We start from the raw sequence: 25600 nt of genomic DNA, 5'->3' as shown, positions 1-25600 counted from the left end.
GTCAATTTGAAGCTTGAAAGATATTAACATCTATTTTACCTTGTATCTCTGCGGCTCTTTTCAGACTTCTTCTGAAAAGAGCCCTGGCACCAAACTCACTGAATCCTGGTAAGACTTCCACTCATATTTACAGTCAGTGACTGGACTGCAGGACTCCCGGTGGACCTAGTGTGATTGTGGGGTGGGTTTTGGGGGTAACCAGAGTCACATACAAAATAAAATTTTGGTGCTAATTTTATGATTAGCATATGTCACCTTTTTAGTATAAAATAGATGTTATGTTAGATGTGTATTTTATCCTGAGGGGTAGTAGAGAGTTTGAGTAGTCTGTGGTAGTCTGTCTACTTTTAGATTCTCATCAAGTGAAGCTTATGTAATGCTTAGCACTTTGTAAAGGAGAAAAACAAGATCAATACTTGGGATTTGAACATTAGTATTGGTTCTGTACATAACAAAAGCCCAATAAGACGAAAAGTACATTCTAAAAGTAATATGTAAATACTGTCTCAGTGAGTGAGGGTTTGGCGTGGGTTCATGCAGGAGCAGACAGTATGATCCGAGCGCAGTCTGTGAGATATCAGCGTGTATTTCCCACCAGCCCAGACCACGGCTTAACACTTAGCTTCCAGCATGACACCTTCCCCTTGGAAAACTTCACACACAGCAATCGATGAATGTGGAAACGGCCTCGTTGCCTCCTCTTCCTTTTCTCTCTCTCTCTCTCTTTCTCTGTCTCTCTCTTACATGCACACACACACACACATATACGCAAGGCTAGACGAAACGCAGCGAGTAAACACACGCTCAGAAAGTGTCCTGCAGGGAGCTGGACAGCGCCTCAGCGGTTTTGTGGCCTTCCTCACTGACCCATGGCTATCTCAGCAGACATTCTGCAGACATTCACCATCTCTCTTTCTGCCTTGCACTCTCTCTCTCTCTTTCTCTCTCTCTCTCTCTTACACACACACACACACACACACACACACACAGTAAACCAGAGCATTCACTTCACCAGTACAAACATCTGTAGTTAATCGGCATCACACTAAAACAACACAAAATACCCTTCTACATACTGTGACTGTCAGAGTAAAGCAAGAACCTATAAAAGGAACCAATATGCATTCAACTTAAAGATTAAACACAGAAGGCTAAATGGAAGAAGGTTCAGTTTACTTTAGTTTAATTTAGTTTAGTTTAGCTGACAATACAAGTAATACTAAAATGTGAGGTCTCTTTTAAGGAGCTTTAGATATTTGATATCACGTTTATGTATCTAAGAGACCAAAAAGTGTTTTTTCATAGCAGAAGGTTCAAAAGCAAAACATTTTTGGTGATATATAACTGTATTATTTTTTAAGTAGAGATATTATTGGTCATATACAGAACCATCAACACTCCACTGGCCCATTTGGCTTCATAAATGGTTCTATGCATTGTTACATGATTATTTTACATGGTGGAAAACATGCCGTATATGTTCTTCAAAGAATCCTTTAGAAAATGTCCCAGTATAGCCTTGATTTACAACTCAGGGACTCACCTGAACAGTTTCAACAACCTCTGCCCAAACACATCCAATTTAGTGCATTAGCTAATTATCAAGTCCTCCTAAGCTGGATCAGCTGTTTGGGGATCTCAGGGCTGTGGGTCCCCAGGCCTGAAGTTGAAAAACAGAGCTAATACAGAATAAGAAGTATATACAGTCTTTTGTCATAGAAAAGAACCATTTAACTATTTAAGGAACCCTTTCTGAGTTCCAGTGAAGCTGTGGAGTGTATACAGTTCTATATATAAGCTTTTTAATAACATGTATGTATTATATTTTATATAGTGTAACAGCGAGGATAGGATACATAACATTTATATTTAAACTAGACAGCTATATGGTGCTTTATGCTTTTGGGTTTGGATGAATGGCTCTCACAGATTCTCTTTTTCTCTCCCATTTAGCACTATTTGGCAAGAGTGCATGGTCACGATGCTGCTGATGTATCTTCTTTCAGGCTGTCACTTCTTTATTTTTTTACACCTGGCCTCAACAGAAAACTCTTCACAGAAATACTGCTAAACCACCACTTACCAATCATCTCAACTCAGCTAAGATCAGCTTCACCGTGTCCTGTATCGTAATTGTGCCTCTCAGTGACATGGTAAAAACATTTTGGCGAGTGGTAAAAGAGAAAAAAAGGGAATGTCAGTATGTGACACCGAGAAGACCTTCCAGCCAGAAGTGCACAGAGTGTCCTAGCGAAAAGCTCTGGTGAGCTGCAACACACTGCTATGTCCTCTTTTTTCTTTCTTTCTCCCTTCGTTCAGCCCTGGCCTTTGCTAGCCCCCTGAAAGGCTAAGCCCTCAAAGGCTCAGTTCAAACAGGCTGAGCTCTGGAGGCCTAAGCCACGGAAGACTTCCCTCTGAGGGCCTGGAACTCCAAAAGACGGATTTCAGAGAGAGGGCGGCTTCTGGAGAGATGATGTCTTAAGGCCAGTAAAGTTGCAGGTGTTCAGGCCATAGAGAGGTGCTAGATTAGAGGGTGGACTGGAGACAGATGGAGTCTGTGTGAGCGTGTGTGAATTGTGAGCGCTGGGGTCAGCGGAGGTCAGTGCTGAGTGTTGCAGGTTCGTCGTGGACGAGGCCACGGCTTCGGTGTGCCACCACAATGATGATCCACATGACCACACGTCCCCGGAGGCCTACTGACAGCAGGGGCTACTGCTGAATTTATGGGGCCTCCTCAATCATCCTGCTGCCAAGGCTATATAACAGAGCTAACCAGTTGACTTTGGCCAGCGTAGCCTGAGATTCATGGCTTTTTATCCGGGCACGGCTGAGAGCAGAAGATGCACTCCCCGCCACTCCGACTTGGACAGAGTCACATCCAGAGAGATGAGCAAAATAAATCAAAGCCGTCTATTTTCCCCCCAGAAACTCAGGAACGATGTCGGAATGTTCCACAAACAGGAGGACAGCCGCATAGCTAATGGAAAATCTGACCATTGAAGGTGGAATTAAATGGAACACAAAGGCATTTCCCAGTGTGTAGCTATATCTGTGTGTTTGCTGCTGTCAGTAACTCATCAAAGCTATCAGGCTGCTGAGTGTCCATTGACACGTCACCAGACCATAGCCATTAGCAGAAATGCAGAGATGTACAGTCCTTTACTAATTTATTATCCATCTGGATCTGTCCCTACATCTGTCAAATATATCCTCCACACAGTTACTCCATGCATCGATGACATGAAAAAGCCTTCCAAATGATCCAAATCCGACATTTTTCAGACTTTCATTGAAAGTGATATGAGCTGGATAACAGTATGCTGACATAATTAAAAGGGGCTCAGGATGCAGCACAGTGGCGAGCTACACCTACACTGCAGTTCTGTGAATTAAAAGCGCTAATTATCTGCTGACCTGTTTGGACACTGCACGGCAAGCTGTCACGACACTGTCATTCTTTGTGTTTGACCACACTGAGAACATGCTGTTAAATTAAACGCCACTGGTGAAGACGAGATGCGTCTGGAAATCGGCGGCATCTTGGCTATGAAGATTTTTATTAACTTAATAATAAAACAAACAAACAAACGATCACTTACGAACACTCCTAACAGCAGTGATCACTGAGATTGCAAGGAAGCAAGTACAAACATTGTGAATTAACTCTTACCGCCAGACCATTCTGTACAGTTGTCTTTGTCCTCTTTAACATGTGCATTAAAGCTGCTGCCAGAAGAGTCATGGTGACCGTGCATACATGTTCACGTCGGCCATGCTAAAACTGATTATGATGTGAAATTGGAGCTGTGTGTGTGCTGCTGTGTTTTCTATCTCTACATAAAAGATGCACAAGACTGCATTTATTGCTGTTATTTATTTATTTATTTATTTCTGAGCAACTGTGCAAGCTTGTTCAGAGGGCAAGTCAGATGGGTATAATTGTTTTGTTGGCAACAGTTCACTCAGTTTACTTGGAGCCTGCTACATGACATTGACATGAGCATGCCATAAACATGTCATGACAGGTGTCATGTGTTGTCCTGTGTTTTTCTGACAGATTATATCTATTAATAAAACAGCGTAAAGTTACCATGGGCAGGTTTGGCTTGTTAGCAACAATAAAAAAAACTGACTGATGTTATACTTACATTATTCAAGTTTCTATTTATTTAGATATTTAGTTATTTAGTACATTAATTATTTATTTACTTTTAAAAGAGTAGTTTGTGACACAACCAATATGAAAAAGCTGCACATTTTCCAATGAGTCACATTCTTTACATATCAGTGCAACAGTACTGAGACATCATGTCATTGATGGAGTAGAGCAGACTAAAACACAGGCTTTCGCTTTGTTGCACTGGCATTCAGATGATGAGGTGATGAGCATAGGCCAGTTTTACAATCTATAATAGGTCAGTATCTGTAAAAAAAAAAAAAAGATCATTATACATATCAAAACTACTACATTCTGCTTATTGCCTCCTGTAGTACATTTACAGTACTTTGTAGTTTAATGTATTCATTATTCATCCTCTCAGGCTGGTTTCTGTTACTGCACCTTTAAGAAGTATGTAAATAGCATCTGTTCTCGCTGGCTGACCCCTTCTTGCACGCTCTGTATTATGTCTTGTTCAAAAAGCAGTCTGCGTTGAAACATACAGACAATCTGTAGTTCAGAGTTACACCCCCCAAGTACAGTGAACACTGCTTCTAATGCATGCATGCAGCTACTTTATTGTTAACACAGATGTGCAAATGTACAAACACACACACACACACACACACACACACACACACAGCTTGACCAGTCCCTAGAGAGCCGTAATGCCAATAGAATAGGAGCAGATAAACATGAACCTATTGGTACCAGGCCTAATGCCAGGCGTGGACCATGATTGAGTTGTGGAGCAGAGGAACTGTGTTTTCTGGAACGATGGTGCTTCATCCAATACTTTTGGGACGAGCTGAGGAGTTGGGAACAAGTGAGGTAATGATCATCCAAATGATCAAATCCTTACAGCAATTCTCCAAAACCTAGTAAAAAGTCTTCTCTGGGCAGTAGAGACAATTACTCCAACAAAGGCAGGATAAACTCTTTTTTTACTACCCATGATTTTGGAAGAAACAATGAATGACCAGGTGACCCAATACTTTTGTCAAAATAGTATCAAAATAATGATACACTGCTTCCCAATAGCATGAGCACTCCATTCAAGTACCTTTAATACTGACTGTCGCCAGTAACAAAACTCCTTATGACTTCAATATGAAAGGACAGTCGTAGTTAACTGTGGCAGCACAAAAGTAGCATCATTTCTTTTGCAGCTTAGTTGCAATTTACGAACTAGGGAGTAAACAGCATGTACGTGGCACCATACTGTAGTATTTATTATATACAGTACAGTGAACCACAACAGTAATACATTAATAGCAAAGCATTTTAAGTGTGACAGGGAATGTTAATAAAATTGAATATCACAACATTTACCACATATGTCAGGTGATAAGTCAGATGATGTTTGTATCAGATGAGGTTTAAACTAATAAAGAAAACAGACACATGCTGCTGGTATAAACACTGGTATTCCACACTGCACACTTGCACAGTATACATGGCATTTTTTCACTTTCCATACAACTGTTATTATTAATATTAATCACACATTTGAATTATTCTTCATGTTTAATAAGGGTGCAATGGTTCAATCAGTCTACAGTTTGATTTCATGTACAATCTCAGTATTTTCACAATCATTTCTGAACATATATCTGTATTCCTACTGTTGCCCAAACTACTAATGAGACTAGAGCTGGGAGGAGAAAGGAGTGTGGTCGCATGACATGACTGTGCTAGAACTGTTGACTAGTTTCAGTGCATTAAACAGTGCATTAAATCATATTTAATAAATTGTTTCTTTACTGCATTATCAACTCTCCACAATCATATTATGGTGTTTCGCTGTTTTTTATGATGGACCAGTTCATTTTTGACACACGGTTTAAACAGTTATTTTTGCACTGTTTATTTAAAATGATCCAGGGCACCCAGCAAATGACACAAATATACCATTTAACTTCGAAAAGCCTGAATCTGCTAAATGAAAACTTTACAAAACAATGAAATAAATAAAAAATAAAATAAAAGTAAAGATAAAAAAGATTTGATTCATTTTGGAACATTCGGATGGATCCGTTCATCACAATATTTAAACATCATGTAAGGGAGAAGTGCCAGATTGTAATTATGCAGCGTTATCTATCAATAGTGCTAAAATGGAAAATCAGTATTGTGTACTGTGATACCAGCAATGGAATACAGATACAGACTATACATGTATGAAATTATTACTTTTTCTAAGCTCTACAACAAAAGTGATGAAGTGATGAAGCGTTCTCTAATAAAAAGGTGAATATAAATAATACAGAACACAGAAGATGTGTTTTTTGTGTGTTTCTGGTTGTAGAGGTAAGGAATGCTGTGTTACGAAGGAAAGAGGGTGAGTTTCTCTGTGTGTCACTCTTGTCCCCACTGGCCCCCTCTGTGCCCTGCCCCCTTTCATACACACCAACATGCATATGCAAATGCACCTTAACCCCTCCTCCCAGCACTCTGCACCCCACCATTCTTCTGCAGTCACCCCTTCATGGAAATGTGTACCGCATCCTGGAGCTAAAATGTTCCATCATACCGTTTGATGTGCAAGCTAGGGGACCTTAATTGATGTATTTAGCATCTCTCCCTTCCCAAAACGATGTCTGTCTGTCTGTATATCTGTTTGCTTATTTGTTTGTCTCTCTCTCTCTCTCTCTCTCTCTCTCTCTCTCTCTGCATACTGGCCAGCTGTAGTGGACCGAGGCTGACTCTTAATATGCTTGGCCCATTGTGGTCGTGCTTTGTTGTCCTGTGCAGTCGCTATCATCCGTTCGTGGTGCAGACAATGGGCAGTGTTGACGCTGGACACGGCGGTCATGTTCCATTTGCCGATGTGCATTATCTCACAATCCTGTCCTTTCGCTGGCCGTGATCTCCGAGTGTCCCTGCTTTGAATAGAGTCTAAAGCCATTATTGGGGGAGAGGGGAGGGGAAAAAAAGTACGGGGGCTCGGACTGTTATAGGCTACATTTGGGCTCGGCTACATGCATACTAATAACATCATTACAGCGCTGCGCTTCTGGAGAGCATGTTTACTTTGTTATGGTTTCCATCACCTTCCCCCCTCTCCTCTGAATCACTAATGTCCACCTATTTTTCTCCTTGCCTCACTCCCTCAGTACACCTCCCTACCCACCCTTTCCCTTTACTCTTTTCTGAATGTAAATAGCACACAGGGCTAATTTTCTTGTATTTGCCCAAAAAATTAGGCTACATAGTTCACGTAATTCTCCCTCCGCTGAGTGCACAGTGTGTGGGTGGCGCTCCTCGCAGCGAACACTTCTTTTCCGTGGCATTGAACTTGACCATGAATGACCTTTCTATAATGAGTGAATTGAAAACATCTCCCTTTGGAATGCGGCTTGTAGATACTGGCTACGCCTGTTTTTTTCTCACCTCCCTCCCACTCCACCCCTCTGCATTTGATGAATTAAAGGCCCAGTGTCCACATTCTTCTCACCTGCACACTAAAGCGTGCCTCTCAAAAGAGGCAAGGTCACTAACATTGCCTTTATTTTCGGAACAATTTTTTACAGCTTTTTTTCCCCCTCACGGTACACAATGATCGCACTACGTGAGTCACTCAAATCGGAGACTGCATTAGTCCACATTTCGATAGTTTCGGTACTTGCTCCTTGTAACCTGCCAGAAGAGAGTGATCCTGCATGAGCAGTTACAATAAATAGGTTGGAAATCCACATCTTTATGAAGGATAAATCTCATTTGCGATAAATAGAAGATTGTTTGCAGTTGTAACATTTGACCAGAAACTACTGATATCTGCACACTCCCAAAACATGTACGCATGTAACAGCTGTCCCAGCGACATACATGTGACCCGAATGTGTAGACAGTCACATCTCGAACCATTTCAAGAAGCATGGCTTAAGTTTTGTCAATGTGTTTCTTATTGTTTTATTTATTTATTTATTTTTCAAACCCAATTTTCACCCAAATAATTGTCATTTCCAATTCCCACCCAGTAGCTAGGACTCCCCCTAGCACATGACCCCACCAGTGCTAGCAGGGTGAAAGCTAGCATGTGCTTCCTCTGAGTCACATGAAACAGGCCACTACATCTTTTTGAAGTGCTGCTAATCTTTTTGTCACTGGACAGCTGAACGCACTTGGAAGACAATGCCAACTGCCAGTTCTGTTACATAACTCCCAGCCACGGATGGCTGTGGCATCGAACTGGCGATCCTCCAATGACAGTGCCAACATTTAAATAGCTGCGCCACTCAGGAGGCCACTTTTATGAACATGCTGAATAGTAAGTGATTAAATTGGTTAACAAGACTTTTGAAGGGCATGTCCCAAACTGAAATACACTACAGCAGGCTTTCCACCTACATTATATGTCCAAATGTTTAGGGACACCTCTTCTAATGAATGCATTCAGCTACTTTGAGGTGCACCCATTGCTGACACAGATGTGCAAATACACACACAGCTTGTCTAGTCCTTGTAGAGAAGTACTGCCAATAGAATAGGACTCTGTAGAAGATAAACATGAACATACTGGCACCATGCCCAATGCCAGGTGTAGAATAAAGGGGTATAAAGCCCTCCGGCATTGAGCTGTGGAGTGGTGGAACTGTGTTCTCTGGAATGATGGTGCTCCATCCAGTACATTTTGGGATGGCCTGGGGACGGGGTGAGGTGAGGTGGCTGTCATCCAACACCACATACTAACACTCTTGTCACTGAATGCAATCAAATCTTCACAGCAATCTAGTAGAAAGTCTTCCCTGGACAGTATACCTACTGTTACTCCAACAAAAGCAGTAAAAAAGCAGTAAAAAACTAAAAAAAATGAATGAGCAGTGAATGAAAACAATGAATGAGCAGATGTCCCAATACTTTTTTCAATTCAAAGTCATAATACTTTTGTCTGCTACAAAGATCCAACACTATAGTGTGAAGCACCTGCCACTGCTTCAGAGGGTTTAGTTAAAGAAGCAGAAGAATACTGAACATTGAAAATGTATCGCAGGATATTTAAAACAAACTGAATGAACAGAGATACATACAACACTCCTACAATTCACTCCTACACCACCCAGTTTAGCAAGACTTTAATGCCTGACAGAAACAGAAAACAATGCTGAATTATGTCCAATCATATTCACCTTGTCACGTATAAGTCTTGCATGAAGCAGGTCTGGAAGGTTCAAAGTACAAAGAGAAGATATACAAAGATACCTGACCTGCATTAAAAAAAACTAATATTGAGCATTGCCTTATGAAGGTATGAAGTTATGAGAAGGGGATCAAATCAAATCAAAGGCATGGGAAGATATACTGTTCATTATTGTGAAAATGCCTTATGTCTTAAGGAAATCACTATAGGCATTGATAAATCCAGTGATAAAAAAGAAGTATAGAAATTATAATGTACAGTAAGTACTTTGTAAAAAGGTTGTTTTATTGGTTGGCTGGGGGGAGATGAATAAGTCTATCCTGGTAAACTTGATTAAAGAAATAGAGTGAATTCAGCCTTGTATGTGCTTATGTACATGTTTCTGTAGTGCTTAAGGGAAACTGTGCATACATAATAGTACTGGCTAGATGGAACAGTAGGGGATGTAATGGATGGATGGATGGATGGATGGATCTCTTAGAGCCTCCATTTGAATGTCTTATATGTCATATCATAATGGCGTCTGAGTAACAAAAACCAAACCTTACACCACCCTTACAATCAACTCAACGAAACATGCTGTATGTCGGCAGAACTACACAACAGAGTTGGCTAACTAGCTAGCACAACAGCTGGTTATATAAGCCAGCTGTGTGTTAGCCAAGCACTGCAAAAGGTGTGTTCTCATACGTGAAGATCCCAACAACAGCATGCACTTTGTGTGTGTACTGTGTGGAGTGTGTTTGTGTGTGGTTCTGTCAGCTCTCTCAACTGGTTCATTCACGATCTGCACTGAAAGCACTGGAAGTTTCTGCTCCAGGTTTGTCCAGGAAGACTGACACACCTTCCTAGATGAGCTTCTAGACGATTTCAGAAAAAGCTGCTCCAAGTGGTTTTTTGTCAGTGATTTTCATTTTTGTTTTTTGAACACTTGTTTTTTGAAATTGATAGCAGTCTCACTTTCAGTTGGATAAAATCTGACTACAAGCTCAGTGAGACAAAGCAACAGGTGTCATCTTGGTTTAGCTTCGCATCAGAAGCCCATATTGCCATTAGGAAGCCAGCGAGAGTAGGAGAAAGAAATGTCTTTTCACACTGCTGCCTGCCCTTCGGGCTCTCAGGAAGCAGGGAGCAATAGCTGCGCTTCTATTTACAGCAAAAAACAGGGCTGGAGAGAAGTGTGGTATTTGTACAGAGTGAATGAAGGCTCAATTCTCAACAACAACACGGTGCATGTTCAAACACAAACACAGATACTGAAACACAGATCTGAAAAGCAGAGGTCTAACAAGTGAAATCCAAAGCTCAAGTGAGTGTAGATCTTTCAAAAAAAAAAAGAAAAAAAAAAAAGCTTTTCACTGATGGACTGAGCACTGGGATCAAAATCCATTGATGCAATAACATCTTTTTTTCTTTTTTTTAACCAGGGGGTCAGTTTGGTGGGGAGTAATCCAGCCACTAATGCATGCAGACTGGCATTTACCTAGGTTTGAAAACACCACATTCTTTCAGCTATTTTTTCAGCGCAGGGGCAGAGACATCAGTGCATATTCAGCAACCTAGGCCAGCATATATACACCACTGAGCATTCATATTTAGCAGGAAGCGCGCAGGGGCGGAGTTAGAGCGAGATAGAATCGGCTTTGCTCGCAGAATCTCAGTCGAGTTGCCTGGGTCACATGAGATTGCCGGAGACCGCGAGTCCGAGATTAATGTTTTTGTGATGATACTGATGCTGCAGCAAATAAAAGGTGCTGTGTGGTCCTTTACAGTGTGTGTGTGTATGCGTATGTGTGCGTCTAAGTGTGTGTTGGGTGCTCTGAGGTGTGGTGTGGAGCTGTATTTGATCTTAATCATGATATATTCTCCGTCAGTGCTGTCACGATCCATCACTTAGTGCGGCCCTGGCGCGGCCGCCCAGCCAAGGTGTGGCTTATTACACCACCCCAAAAGCTCATGAATAATAAACAGGGTTGAAGAGCCATCCAGGCTGCGGCCCGCCGAAGCAATATCCCCGCGGCAACGTCACCTCAACACCCCCCCTCGGCCACCGCCACCTCCGCCGCCACCTCCACCATCTCCCTCTGACACCCCCCTGGACCCCATGTTTATGCATGACGCCTGTTTCATATGTATCAGCCACATCATTTCTGCTGTTGTCCCGGGGACTGATGACACGCTCTGCATTAAGAGTGATGACCCGCACACAAGGGCCCGCCACTTTCCCCCACTTTACTGCCATTGTCAAAACAGTGCCGCATTTTCCATACACATACAGCACTAGGGGCTGTTGTTTCTCCTACCTTGGTGTCGTCAGGGAAGACGAAGATGCAGAGCAAGAGAAGGAGAGAGTGGGTATATGAGTGCATTAGAATATCTGTGTACTGTAGTCAGAGCTTGCCTGCGTTTGCTCTACTTATTATCATGAAACATGAAACACACGAGAGGAGAGAGAAATCAAACAAAACAAAAAGAAAGGTGCTCTCAGTGTCTCATAATTAAGTTTGCCTTCCTTTTGGTGTCAGAGAAATAGATGGGATTTGATCCTACCTTTTTATGTTGTTACATTGCCCCCCTCCTCCTTTTCCTTCCCTCATCGTCTTCTTTTTTTTCAAAGATCTGAGTGGGAGAAGAATACATAATGCATATGATGGACAAGTAATAAATAGGACTTCATGAATATTTAATGAGCGTGAATGCACTTGTCTTAGTACTGTACATTTCCACTTCAAAATAAATACTGTTTTATTTAGTAAAGAAAAAAGAAATCAATGCTCATTTTTCAATTATATCCGTACACATGGCTACCAATTTGCGCTGCGATGCGAGCCGAGCAGCACTGGAGCCACATTTCTTAAAGCAACTTTGTCTACTCATATGCCTGTGTGTATTTTTTGACAGTTTTCTAATACCTGCTAGATTCTTTTCCGCATATATCTGCTCGGATGGAGTTGGAATCCATCAGGATTAAACTGGCCTTTCATGCGAGAATGAAACGGAGACAGAAAAATAAACAGGTGACGGGACTGAGCATGCTTAACTTATGCAGCATATTTTCTCCCACTGTCAGCCACTCCTCCGATTACAGGAAGACATTAGGGTCAAGATGTGATTTTACTTTGAAATCAGGAGTCTGAGACTCTTCAAAACGATTAGGTCTGTCCCTTCTTTTCCCTTTACCTCATTATCGTCCTAAATGTTATACCAGTTAGAGCAGTGGGAAAGAGCTCCTTCTGCTGTCATTCCTTACTCTTCCTTATTTCCACTGTGACCTTCCTTTTAAAGGGCCATCATCATGGAAATCTGAATTCTCCATGTCGTAAACATCATACATACAGAATATACTAATCTCTCGTCACTTTATATGTGTTACATGAACATAGATGGAAACTTTCAATTGTGTTCTTCTTGTGATGCATATATATATATATATATATATATATATATATATATATATATATATATATATATATATATATATATATGTGTGCACATTCAAGGGGTTCAGGCCGAAGTTATTAGACATGTTTCAGCTTGGACTGTGTTTTGAATGAGACAGGGCAACACTATCAGAGGCGAGGTTATTTACATGTATCAGACTTAAAGGCACAGTAACAAAAACAGCACAACTAATGATGAGGAAGTTGGAACAGCTTCAAAAACAGTTTTGTAAATATGAATTATGACTACATAAAAGTATAAACGTCAGAAGTGAACCTCAGGGTGAAAATATAAAACAGGATACATGAAAAATGCAAAACAGCCCCCCTTTAATATCTCTCTTCTTTCTTTACCCCAGTCTCTCGCTCAGTCAGTCTCTCGCACCACTTCACACACATTCTATCTCTCTTTCTCTCACTTTTTCTACCTTCCTCCTTGCAGTAGCTTTGTCCTCGAGCATTCCTTTACAACCTCCCCCCTGTTTAAAATCTGCATGCCCCTCCATCCCCCACCCCGCACCTCTACCTCTTTCGGCGGCTTTGCTGGCCCTCTGCCCGTACACACATTTGTGTCTGCTTTTGAGTGTTTTCAGAGGCCCATTAAACAGCGCCTTGGCAGGGCCAGGCACACTCACCTCACCTCTAAGACCTGCAGAAAGAGGGAAGGTTATCATATTCCCTCATCTATGCCAGAAACACACACACACACACACAAAGAAGCACATACACACACACAAACACACAGGTACACGCAAGGCTGGAGATAGCCTGTCCATGTGCAGGAAGTCATGCTTCCTATGACAAACGCAAATATTATAACCTGTAAACATGCCACATTATACTGGATTTCTCCCAGAAGTCTGCAGCCACTAGAAAGTGGGTTGGTACTAGAGGCTCAGTGTCTTTTCACTCATGGGCTGGACGTAAGTGCTGTAAACCTGAAGACAAGGCAGACTTCAGGGGGGGTGGGGGGATGTTGGCTGGGACCAGGGCACAGGGGTGCATGGCTTAAATTTGGGTATGCTGCAACTGTGCCTTCTGCTGGCCATTGGGAGAAAGTCAGTGTAAGCAGGGACACAAGCTGTTCCCGGTGTAACTCAACACCCACTGTCAAGTGCACAGACACACACTTCTAAACTTGAAATATTTAGCATGCTATTAGTCAACAACACAGTGAGCACACAGTGACTTTGAGGAGTACAAGAACAGCTACAGGGAGTGTGTGGAGACTGGACTAGAATGCTCTGAAGGCAATTATATGACAGCAAAGAATTTAGACTAAGAATCATGTCTTTAGGCATTAAGGTGAAACAACCTCAACATTTAGAACTGAAGTTCTCAATTTTTCTTCTCATTTAGGTTTTCAAACCCGCTGCACTGAAATACAGCAAGATGTCACTGTGGTGGCCTCAGCAAGTTTAAAATACTACTAATTGGCTTTAAAAGAAGTCTGATCAGTAAATACTAAAGACAGGTTCTGCCTTAGCAGTCCTTGATACAGCAAAGACCACATAATCCTACAGGAAAATAAAGGCAAATAGGCAAAACCTATATGCAAAGAATGTGAGGTGTACAACCCCTAATGACCCATAATGTGAGCAAAACACAATTTGCAACATGATGAAAAAATCTATAAATATAATGAAATATTGGCTGTTGATTTATTGTAATTATCATCATGTACCTGACTGCCGATGGATCTATGCTTTATTAGGACTGAAAATTCAAGTTAAACAGATGTCCTGCTGTAGCCATCAAAAAAAAAGTTGCCTAACTAAGCCACTACAAATAATACCAGTATGGCATCAGCTGGGCTTAAACTCTTAGCTTTGTGATTATGTGGCAAATCTGAAAATGCTGCACTGCTTTGGAACAACTAAACCTTGTCTGTTGTTAAATAAACCTACATATTTCAGTCAGTAATGCCACTTACTGTCTGTTTAGGTTTTTTTTTTTATTTCTATTTTAATTTTATTTTTTTAACCATAAAAAAGCATAGGTTTCGCAAATTTTCCTGCATGTGATGGTTTACTGGCCGAATGTTCACTGGGAACAGAGCTGTCACTGACATCACCAGTGAGGCTTTTGCTTTTTTCCTTCCTCAAGTTGAAAGTATTGGGATGAAGAGATGAAATAATGCTAATTGCCTTAAAAGGAAGGCTGATGGGTAAATATAGAAGACTGGAGCTGCGGTAGCAGCCGTTTCATCAGACAATACTGAGATATGTCAGAGTTAATTATCATATTCTCACACACCTGCAAACATCACGCCTGAACTCCAGGAAGAAAGTGAGAGAGAGAGAGGCAGAGAGAGAGAGAGAGAGAGAGAGAGAGAGAGAGAGAGAGAGCTAGGCTGAAAGGGGACTTGCTATTTTGACTTGTGAGCTTGATGACTGCCTCCCTCTGCCACCTGTGAAGGTCTCTGCTCCATCAAAGCACATTAGAGATATTAGGCCCATGCTTACTTATGAAGCAGATAAAAAGCTGTGGGGCCTCTGGCTTCTCAAGCTGTGACTGGAATAGCTATGCAATTTGCCAGCAGAAAAAAAAAAAAAACGAAAAAAAAAAAACAGCATTTTGATCTTAATGAATATAAAATGGCTGCCATTAAAAGTAAAACAGATTATTTTGGGCTTTTCAGGGTGCGCGGCTCTCTTGACAGTCTTGGAGGGCCACTATGATCTTTCATTAAAACCTCACAGCAGGGTCCCCTCCGCGGCCAGCCGGGCCTCAGTCCTCAAAGAGATTGGCTGCGTTTAAAAGTCATTTTCATAAATCTACGCAGATTTCTGAAATTCCGTAATGAAAGCCATGAGAGAGGGGCCGGCGTGGGGACGGGGGTATTTCTGCGGCTCTGCCATGCTGCCGGTCACGTTGGTTAGGCGGAGGCAGAGAGGGGCGCAGGCCCATCAGCATCGCCCCCATGGCAACATGCCACGTGAGCCTCTGCCTAATCTGTGTTTGTTAATGACTAGCATGTGCTAATTACTGTCAGCATCCAGGCTCTGGCTCTCTCTTCGCGCCACAGCACCACCGCCCAGGCTACCTGCCCAATCAAAGGCCTGGACGTCGCACACTTTTAATTGCATTAAACTTTGCCTGGTGATTTGTTGCCGTGGGAGCAAGGGGAGGAAAGCAGCAGCGAGGAGACAGACTGACAGCTGGCCAGCTCCACTAATGGACCTTCAGAAGTCAGGCAGGGAGGGAATTTATTGGTCTGCTTGTTTTTATTCATCTGTATGATCTTGACACAGCACCAAGACACTTTTAATGTCTCCGTCAGAGCTTCTCGGCCTGGACCCTGCCAAAAGCACAAGTGGATGAATAAACTGGTCATTTAGTGGGCACAAGGAAAGGTGGACGCAGGGCTAGTGGAACTGATTTCTTTGTTAGTAAGTAATCCAATTTTTTTTTTTTTAAGAATTACATCTGCTTTTCTCTTCCTCATTTTGGAGATATGATGTTTTGTGGGTTTTTTTTCTTTTCATCAAAAAAGTAGCCAATTCTTCAGTCAAAAGCTGGTTGCTCTTTACACTCTTTCAGTGCTAAATGCTTAAATGGTCAGAGGCCCACTTTCTCTTTCTTCTTCTGTGGTACAATTAACATGGACAGTGGATGAACAGTGAGCTGCACATCACTCGATGAACATGGCGATCTGTGGCCTTCTGGGCTGGCCTTGAGGCCTTTCAAGCAAAACTGATTTTCTACACTCTTTCATCCTCCGTGTGCCACCACTTAGATCTCTGGCGGACACGTTTGATACCATCTCTACAAACAGAAAATGTAAGTAACATGTCATATCTGAAGGCAAACAAACAAGTAAATACATGAATAATAGATAAAGAAATCAACGAAGACCGTACAGGGGTATCTGAATACATTCATGTAATGATGTGCAAACAGCACATACGGAAAGCAGGGAGACACGGACTGTTCCCCCACTGTGAGGGGGCCGAGGGACAAGTGCACGCATACACACATACACATGCACACACGCACACATTGACACACATGCACACCCCGAGACAGGCACTCCGACATCATGGTCTAAGATCCAAGGGGAAATTAGTGGGCACTTAGATCCACACATGTCGAGTGCTTCAGCTGGGATTCAGGCCACAAGATCCAAGCAGCAGCACATGAAAGAGACGCTGCTGCCCTACAGCCGCCAGCGCCCCACCACTGCACCACAAACACCAACATTTGCTTTCACACATAGATTTCCTATCAGTGTCAGAAGTGGGTAAGGGTCTTCAAAAAGCAAAAAAAAAAGAAAAGAAAAAACAACAACAACTAAGAGACAAACACAAGACAAATCCTCTATAGATATTGATAATTTAATTCACGACAGCAAATGTCATTTGTTTGTATTTCAGTTTAAACCTTAAATGCAACCCGCTGGTTGCCGGCAAAAAGCAAGACAGAAAACCCAATGTCACAACATTTTTTCAACACTGGGGCACAAATTTGGTCTGACAAGGGGGCGGAGGGGGGCCCATTTGTTGGCTTGGCCATGTTCTCATTATATTTAAGGTTGTATATGGACACAGTAAAATATAAATACAACTAATTATTATCAGGAATGCAAACATCATGTACTTTCTGACACATATTTAGTATAAAAAAATATTTTACTGCCCAACAATAATTTCCACTGTCTGACCCTGAAACTCCTTGTCAATTTTAATATTGCTGAAAATATTCTAGCAACTCTCTTTAACAGAAATGCGTATTTTCTATGGCACTGCTTAAAGAACACCAGACAGCTCTTCTACACTCCTGTGGCAGTTTGTATCTCACTTTGTATTAGACATCATGTAACCAACAACCTGACCTACATATGTGTGTGAACTCTCTGCAAATTGTCCAGGCATTCAAGGCATAAATGGTCTTTTAAGGGTATTCATTCAAAGCTATGATCAGAATTCATGCCTACATTTTGGCACACTGCCCCCTAATGAGAACTCACACACCTACACTCTCAAGAATAGCATGGTGCACATTGCATCACAGCAGCTCAAAATGCCTGGGCAGGTGTGTGAAATTCTAAGACACTGAAAAATAAAAATAATTCTAAAAGAAGGTCAGAACAGTAATACCCAATGACGGGAAAGATGGAAGCATTATTTGCTGCCGATGAGCGGTGTAGCCAAAAACACAGACACTGCCGCTAGAAGATCCCAGCCAGACATTATTGGAAAACCACTGTCATTCTCCTGGTTTAAGTAGCTGTGGTGTGTATGGAGCAGGGAGTGTTATTTGAGAAGCACGCTGCACACTGTTCCAGGCCTGCCACAGGGCTCAGTGGGGCTCGGGGGCTGCCCTGAATGTTCCACGCATCTCTGCAGACCTCCGCACTGTTTAGCGCCCACCGCCCAGTAGTAATTCTGTGTTTATCAACTCTTTATTATGGGCGCATCATCATTTACAATGGTACCATCTGCTCATTACCTTCCCTGAGTATGGGGCAAATTGCTTTCACAGGGAGTTAACCAGGAGAGGGAAATTGTCAGCAATAGAGAGAGAATCAAGAAACCTGCTCTTGCCTATTTGCAGAGGCTGTTACCCACGCAAGAGATTCGGGGAGAGGAAAAAAAAAAAAAAACACGTTTATTTTTTAAGGGGATCAAATAATTAGCCAGCTCTGGTTGTGCGAAGAGAAGCGACGAGATTGGTAAATTAAAACGAGGAGCCTCGGTCGAAATCAAATAAATTTCCGAGCGTTTTATGGGTACCTGCAGCTGTGTAGCAAAAACAAATATCGCATATGACCACATGACTCTAATTTATCTGCTTCTCTCCTAAATTAACAGCCTGGGCCAGGCAATGGGAAAAACAGTAGGAAGCAGAAAATAGGAGAATTCCTATCTCCACTCTCGCATTTATTCCATTAACTTCTCTAACAACACGGGATGAGAAGAAGCACTCGCTCACAAAAAGCGCCCATCAGGGGAAAAAACAAACGCCTAACACCTAAACCTTTACTCAATATGGAGAATTAGACTGCCTCTCTCTTCCAACTGTGAATATCAATACTGCAGGCGGCACCATTTTCTCCCACGTACACAGCGGAAGAGGAGAGGGGGAAGCAAGACCATCTGTTTCATCTCGCTCTACAAATGATGTATGGAGAAGCACACCAATGAATTAATCCACATTACAACATAAAAAAAGCCAAACTGTAAAAAATAAAGAAAAAAATCTCATTGCATTGCTTGCTAATACAAATTATGGAATGAATGTACGATTCTGATTTGCATGGTAAATCGCAGGCCTCTACCATTTTAACATAGCACAGGCTAAAACCAGACAATGTGCAACTCTAATGCACACACATCAAAACACACAAGACCTAATACTGCTCCCTGAACAAGTGAGCTACTTCAGTAAGTAGGAAAAGGTATGAATTAAAGGGGGGATAAACCACAGAGGCATTACTGTCGCAGAGTGAAATGTGACAATACAGTATCAATGACAGGGCCCATGCCTGCTGTTTGCCTAGATAAGATTTATATAACGCGTCATGTGGCGCCCTGTCTCTGATAGATTTGGAACTGTCAGAACGAATTGTGACACGTTTGGATATTTTTCAATGTGAAGGCTGACATTATTCATGATATTTCAGCGGGGATAGAGGCTAAAAGATCTTTGACATTCAAGCATGGTGACCTGCAGCTACGTTAAAGCGCGGGTGGGCATAGCAAGGGCAGATCCCATCATCTGCCCTCAATCAGTGGTCATCACCACTGCGCTATCAGAGTGGCAGGGCTGCAGGGCCCATGTGCGCGCATACACACACACACACACATGTGCGCCTACATATGCACACACATGCACACACACACACACACACACAAACACTTTCTATGACCTCATCTTGCCAACACATCTCTGAGTGACTCAGACACACAAACTAAGCCTCTAACTCTATAACCTTCACCATTCACACACACACACACACACACACACACACACACACACATTTTTATGTATGCAAAAGTCAGCCATAACATTGGAACCACTCACAGGTGAAGTTAAAGGGGATGGAATATACAAAGGCAGCAAGTAAACAGTCAGTTCTTGAAGGTAAAATGCTGGAAGCAGGAAACATGTGCAAGCTCAGGGATCTGAGCCACTCGGACAAGGGCTAAAATGTAATGGCTAGACCACTGGGTCAAAGTGTCTCCAAGACAGTAAGTCTTGATGGGTGGTCCCAGTTAGAAGTGATCAGGACCTACCGAAAGTGCTCCAAAGAAGGACAACCAGTGAACCGGCGACAGGGTCATGATCAAGATCAAGGCTCATTGATGTGATCCAAGGAGGCCCCCTCCTGCGACATGAAGGACTTTTGTAGGTCTTTGGAGGCCAGACACAACAAGACACCTTCAGAGGTCTTGTGGCATCCATGTCTCGATGCCTTACTGCTGCTTTAGTGGCACTAGGGGGACCTACACAATAGGGAAGGTGGTTTTAATCTTATGGCTTATCAGTGTGTATATCTCTCGCAGTGATTGATCTGCTCATATAGCGAATCCAGACATATTCAATCTGTATTTATCACATCCTCACCACCCCACGCAACTTTATTTGAGCCTCATGATAGTACTTCTGATGAGCAAGTAAGAGCAAATAAAAACAAAGCCCCTGAAAAGGCATAAAAGATGGCGAACAAGGAGTCGTCTCTGAGTGCATTATATGCTCCACGTCGCAATATTCTCATATCTTCTGAGACTGATTTACAATCCTCCTTCAAAGGCAGCACGCCGCACTGGTGGAGATTTATGTACTGAGGGTCATGTCTCACCTAGCTGCAGCCATATGCACGTCTCATTTCCATATGCTGTATTAGTGTCATGTCAGATAGTGCGCCGAGACTGGGGCCTTATTAGGCACGGGGGTCCCTGCTGCAGTACAAATCAACACCGCCGGGACCTCTGCTCATTCTCTGTCACACTGGCTTCTCCAAACACATCTCCATATGCACGGGCTCTGGCGGTGGCTGGCCGATGCCGCTCGGCCATCGCCCGCTTCCCCACGCAAAAATCCCCCAGCGGCGGGAGCGGGGGGCCACAGCCGTCAGGAACGTCTGGGGAGAGGAAAGCACAAAAACCACAGAGAGCAATGGAGAGGGGGGTGTTGAGGGGTAGGGGGACTTCGGGGGTGCCGTAAAGTTGGCAGCACGCGATTGCGACAGCTTTGATTCTCGAGAAGAGAGTAAATAAACAAGATCCCCTGTGGTTCCGGCAGAAATGGAGTAGAGGCGGCGCAAGATGGAGGGACGAAGGAGGAGGAGGAGGATTGATGGGGGAGACACAAAGAGTAGCATTATCAGTTCTCACACTGGCTCATGTGAAGCAAAAAAAAAGAGTAGTCAGATGAGTAACTGGTGAGGAGGACGACTACAAATTCAAATGAACAGAAGCCTCACGCATTTGAGCAAACCACTCATTTCCTTCAATGAAAAGCACAGATATCTACAGTGCAGATGCGAATGCTTTGGAAATACACACTTACATGGATCTTTTCCAGTATGTTATACTGGTTTGGCATTTTTCCAACATTGCAAGACATAATGCAATCCCAATATTACTATTTCATCATTCATCAAGTTCCTCAGACAAAACTGTTAAAAACGAGTCACACACATCTTTATGTTTATCTTTATGTACAGCTTTATGTTTATCTCTTGTCCTATTACTGGATTTCTGTAAAGCTGCTTTATGACAATGGCACAACTCACACTTAACGTCAGGTCTCCACAGGTAGACGAACCACTGCTAAGCACACATTACAGAAAACCATGAAATATTTGAAAACCATAACCAATATACAAATGGGAGCACATCTCACACTTAACTTCAGGTCTCCAAAATCCAAACGATGCACACATAAAAAAAATCCCACACCCCAAAATGAATGAATCATGAATCAACATGGACACAACAATCGCTTCCAAATCTCCTCCCGAGCAGGAGGCAAAATCAGGGTTGCGATAGTTTCTTTCCATTTTAGACCCACTCTTCCACAACCGTTTGTTTCATGTTCAGGCAGAACACAGCACAGCCACTCCCACATTCCAGATTCGCAACTGTAGGGTGCAAAGGCCTGTTCAAAATAGACACACACACACACACAAACTTTAGCAGAAAAAGTGAGCTAGGACTTTAAGACACTGGTGTAATCCGTGCTTCGCAAGGAGTTGTATAACTAAGTACTGGAGAAGGAATAATGCAAGTATTTTTTTTATATTAAATCCAGGGAATTATTGATTGTTTTTCATTGCTTATCATATTGAAATTGCATTTATGTTATTTTTCTTACTCGCTCTCAACATCTTCTATGATTTTAGATTTCGCTTGAAGTACTTCATTACTTCATTACTTCCATATTCAAAGTCCATCCTGTAAAAGCACAGATGTTCGAAAAGATTCAACAATTCTCCCTCCATCAGAAGTATAAGAAGATCTTTGGTGGAGTTACCGTCTAAAAAAAGAGGTGGGATTTACTCATGTCAATCAGGGTTTTTTTTCCCCCAATGAGAGCCATTGTACTGTGGAAAACTATGGCGTGAAACGTGGTGGATGCAGGTGTGTGTAGTTTGGGATGGCTGGAGTACAGGCTGTGCTGCAGTAGTTTACTGAAAGCTCTGGATACTGCAGCCATCTGCTTTGTGTAACCTGCTCCAGAGAGAAGGGCTGGGGAGAGAAAGAGCGAGTGCACGTTTGACCCTTATGCTTTATTACCCGTGTCCTCCCTACTTATCTTCTCCTTGGAACATCCTCAACCATCCTCAAGGAGAGAGAAGAAAGAGACAGAAAGAGAGAGAGAGAGAGAGAGAGAGAGAGAGAGAGAGAGAGAGAGAGAGAGAGAGAGAGAAAGAGATTTTGCTGATGTTATGCACTAGGAAAATGTTCATGTTATTTATTACAGTCAGCAGCAAAGCTCATACTGTAAAATGACAAAAATGAGCTCAGAGAGGATGGTGCTTGCTGCGTTTTAACTCTTCAAATTGGCCCAGATTAAATCAAATTTAGATTCACAAGCTCATCAGAAATTTGGCACTCTGAAAAGCAGCTAAAATGGGAGATCCATCTCAGCATTTGCATGATAAAAGGGAAATAGTGGAACAAGAAGGAGGAGAAAATGTGGGCCTCAAATGTAAATTAGGCTGATTGGCCAAGAGAAAATAAACCCAGCATGAAAAAGACCTATCCAGGGTAACGTCTGGTTAGTCATATCCATAGGGGTCATATACTCCCTCACATTTTTGACCTTTTCACTCTGTCGGTGATCCAGCATTCTGATTCCTGGCCACAAAATGAACATAATTGCCCTGTTGCCCCAAATGTAGTCAATCAGCTGAGCTACTAGAGTGTATTTGTACTAAAGCTGCCAGGGAAATGCAGCATGCAGTAATGGAAGGTTGTACTCTACAAATACTAATGCAACAAAAAACATGCATATATATAATATTCCACTTTCCTGTGTGCTGAGTCATTAAGTAGTCACAAATAGATTTGCTTATATTGTTTCTGGTATATTTATCGGCCTCTATATCTAAAAATGTACAAAAATGCAAATGAAATCCAGGCTTCAGTAACAGCTGCTGTTGCTGTTTTAGTTATGCAACATATGTTGGTCCATTTGTGCAGTATGTCATCAAGTCTGGTCCTGGAGGGTCGGAGGGTCAGAGCAGTACGGATTTACTACGCAAACATGCATGACTCAACTCACCAGTTAATTGCCATGATTAGTAGGTGTGTTAGAGCAGGGAAATCCCTAAACTATGTCAGACAATGGTCCTTTGAAACCAGGACCTCAGTCACATAGTGGAAGAAACCACATAATGAGGCTTGGTCCCAAGTCAACTTTCGTTGACGATTTCCCCTTCACTCCAAATGGAGTTGATCAGTCGTGACCTGTTTTCAAGACATGTTTGGTGTCTGAAATTTCTTAATTTAGCACTGGCTCCACATAACTAATTTACATACCAACAGTAGAAGTCAACAGTCACCCTGATTTTCTTCAGCCAGTACATACTCTCAACCCGATCAAACCACATCCAGGTTTTATAACAGTACAACTTACTGTGATTTGTACAAATGTCACAAAACATCCTTGTGCAGCTGAACGCTAGGGGAATGAGATTGTGGGTAAGCCTAACTCACCAGTGCTAGCGCTGGTATACAAAGGCTCCTCTTCAGTACTCAGTCATGCACATTCGAGACAGTCTGAGCAGGCTGTGCCAACATATCACGGCTTACTGACCTAAGAAGCGTGACATGTTTAAATCCTATGTTTAAAAACGTTAAATTGACATTAAAATGGGGTGAAAACTGAGCTGTGCTTGGCTGTCTGGAAGAAATCGGGCTGGGATTAGATCCAAACAATAGTTGATCCGAACTAAAACTACCACAAAAATCAAATGAGGCAGTTTGAGGACCGGTTAGCTGAGGAGTTGCAACATTCTGACACAACCTGTCTTCCAAGTACTGTAGAAAAACAGAGTATTCATTCTTAAATATTGCTCTTTCTTTTCATACATTTCTTTTTATTTTACATTCTGCTCTTTTTGAATACACTGCAAATACACAGACGTCTACACAGAAATCTAATTTGGCCTACAAGCACAATTTGGTGTCATTCCAAGACACTAAGAAGCACGGAGGTTTGAATTCAAAACACAGACACCCAGTAGGCCATCAAAGTCTACGGCAAAGAGAATAAGCACAAGTACCATTACTTATAAAACCAACAGAACGTCCAGACCACATGTTCCTCACAAATGAGCCTCAGCTGAGCCTCAGAACCTCCAAGCCACTTTCAGCACGACAGTGAAAAGCCCAAAACGATGCACCCGAAGACTGTATGTGACAGCACCCTAGACATTTCACGTCCGAGACCTTCTAGCTAGTGTATTTCAGACTCACTCAGCAAAGTTTTGATTTCACACTTTGGCACATGAAGCATCATCCAGTTATCTACAGCAGTTAAAAAAGTATGCATTTTAAACTTGCAGCAGAGCTATAAAGGAAGGAGCATAATACCGATCTGAAGGACAGAGTATAACATATTAGCTACCCACAGGACTGTAGCCAATAGTAGACAAAATAACTAATGCTTAATGCAAATTCCCTGCTGGGAGGTATTATGCATGACAGTACAGCAGTGGATCTGAGCATATAACTTAAGAAAAACCTACATTGTTATTAGTATCCCTAGGAAGTAAGGTGTTATGTGACGTCTTTGCTGTTAAAATAGGGAACTTTTTTTTTTTTGAAGCACTTTACTTAAGATTAGGATCTATAAATAGACTATCATGCTTATACTACTGAAATCTGCTGTACTACCGCCACAGGAAGGAATACACAACTAACAACATTTCATCACACTGTGTTAATGTGTGCTTTTCAGGGCTAGATTTGTTACAGGGTTGGATTGAATTCATTCTTATTTCTGTTAGAAACGTGATTTAGGATGTTTAACTGCTATAAGCTCAATGCTGATACCTACTAGCAAGCCATTGTGCAAACTAGCAACTTGGTGGTGATGTTTACACCAGCTTTACAATGTGTCTTAAAGATTTGAAGATGGAAATGATACCAGAGAGCTGGAAAGAATGTAGATCTGGAGCTTGGAGTCTCAATGTGAACTTCTATTTGTAAACATGATCTCTGCAATTACAGCTATTTTAATAATGTTTATCTAAATATGAGGTTATATCGCCTAACGCTAATGACTATAACCGTCTACATCAACATTTAAGAGGAAATAGGAAACCTCTCTACTCACAAACAATAAGAAGGATACAACATATTTCAGGTATGGGCTTAATTTCTGGAAGTTCTCTCCCTCACCCCC

The 25600-nt window shown here is 42.1% G+C and overlaps 1 long non-coding RNA gene across 4 annotated transcripts in view; it reads right to left on the bottom strand.

The window, feature by feature from the left end:
- The window catches only part of LOC140554782 (uncharacterized), a 367378-nt gene that overhangs the window by 210881 nt on the left and 130897 nt on the right, over window positions 1-25600 (bottom strand). For all 4 annotated transcript variants that reach the window (XR_011979644.1, XR_011979642.1, XR_011979645.1 and 1 more), the window contains one exon: window positions 11850-11918. This is a non-coding gene — a long non-coding RNA (uncharacterized lncRNA). The remainder of the gene's footprint in view (window positions 1-11849; window positions 11919-25600) is intronic.

The sequence above is a fragment of the Salminus brasiliensis genome, chromosome 4 (genome assembly GCF_030463535.1).
Source record: "Salminus brasiliensis chromosome 4, fSalBra1.hap2, whole genome shotgun sequence".
NCBI classification, from domain to species: Eukaryota; Metazoa; Chordata; class Actinopteri; order Characiformes; family Bryconidae; genus Salminus; species Salminus brasiliensis.
This window is presented reverse-complemented; position numbering and strand designations above follow the sequence as displayed.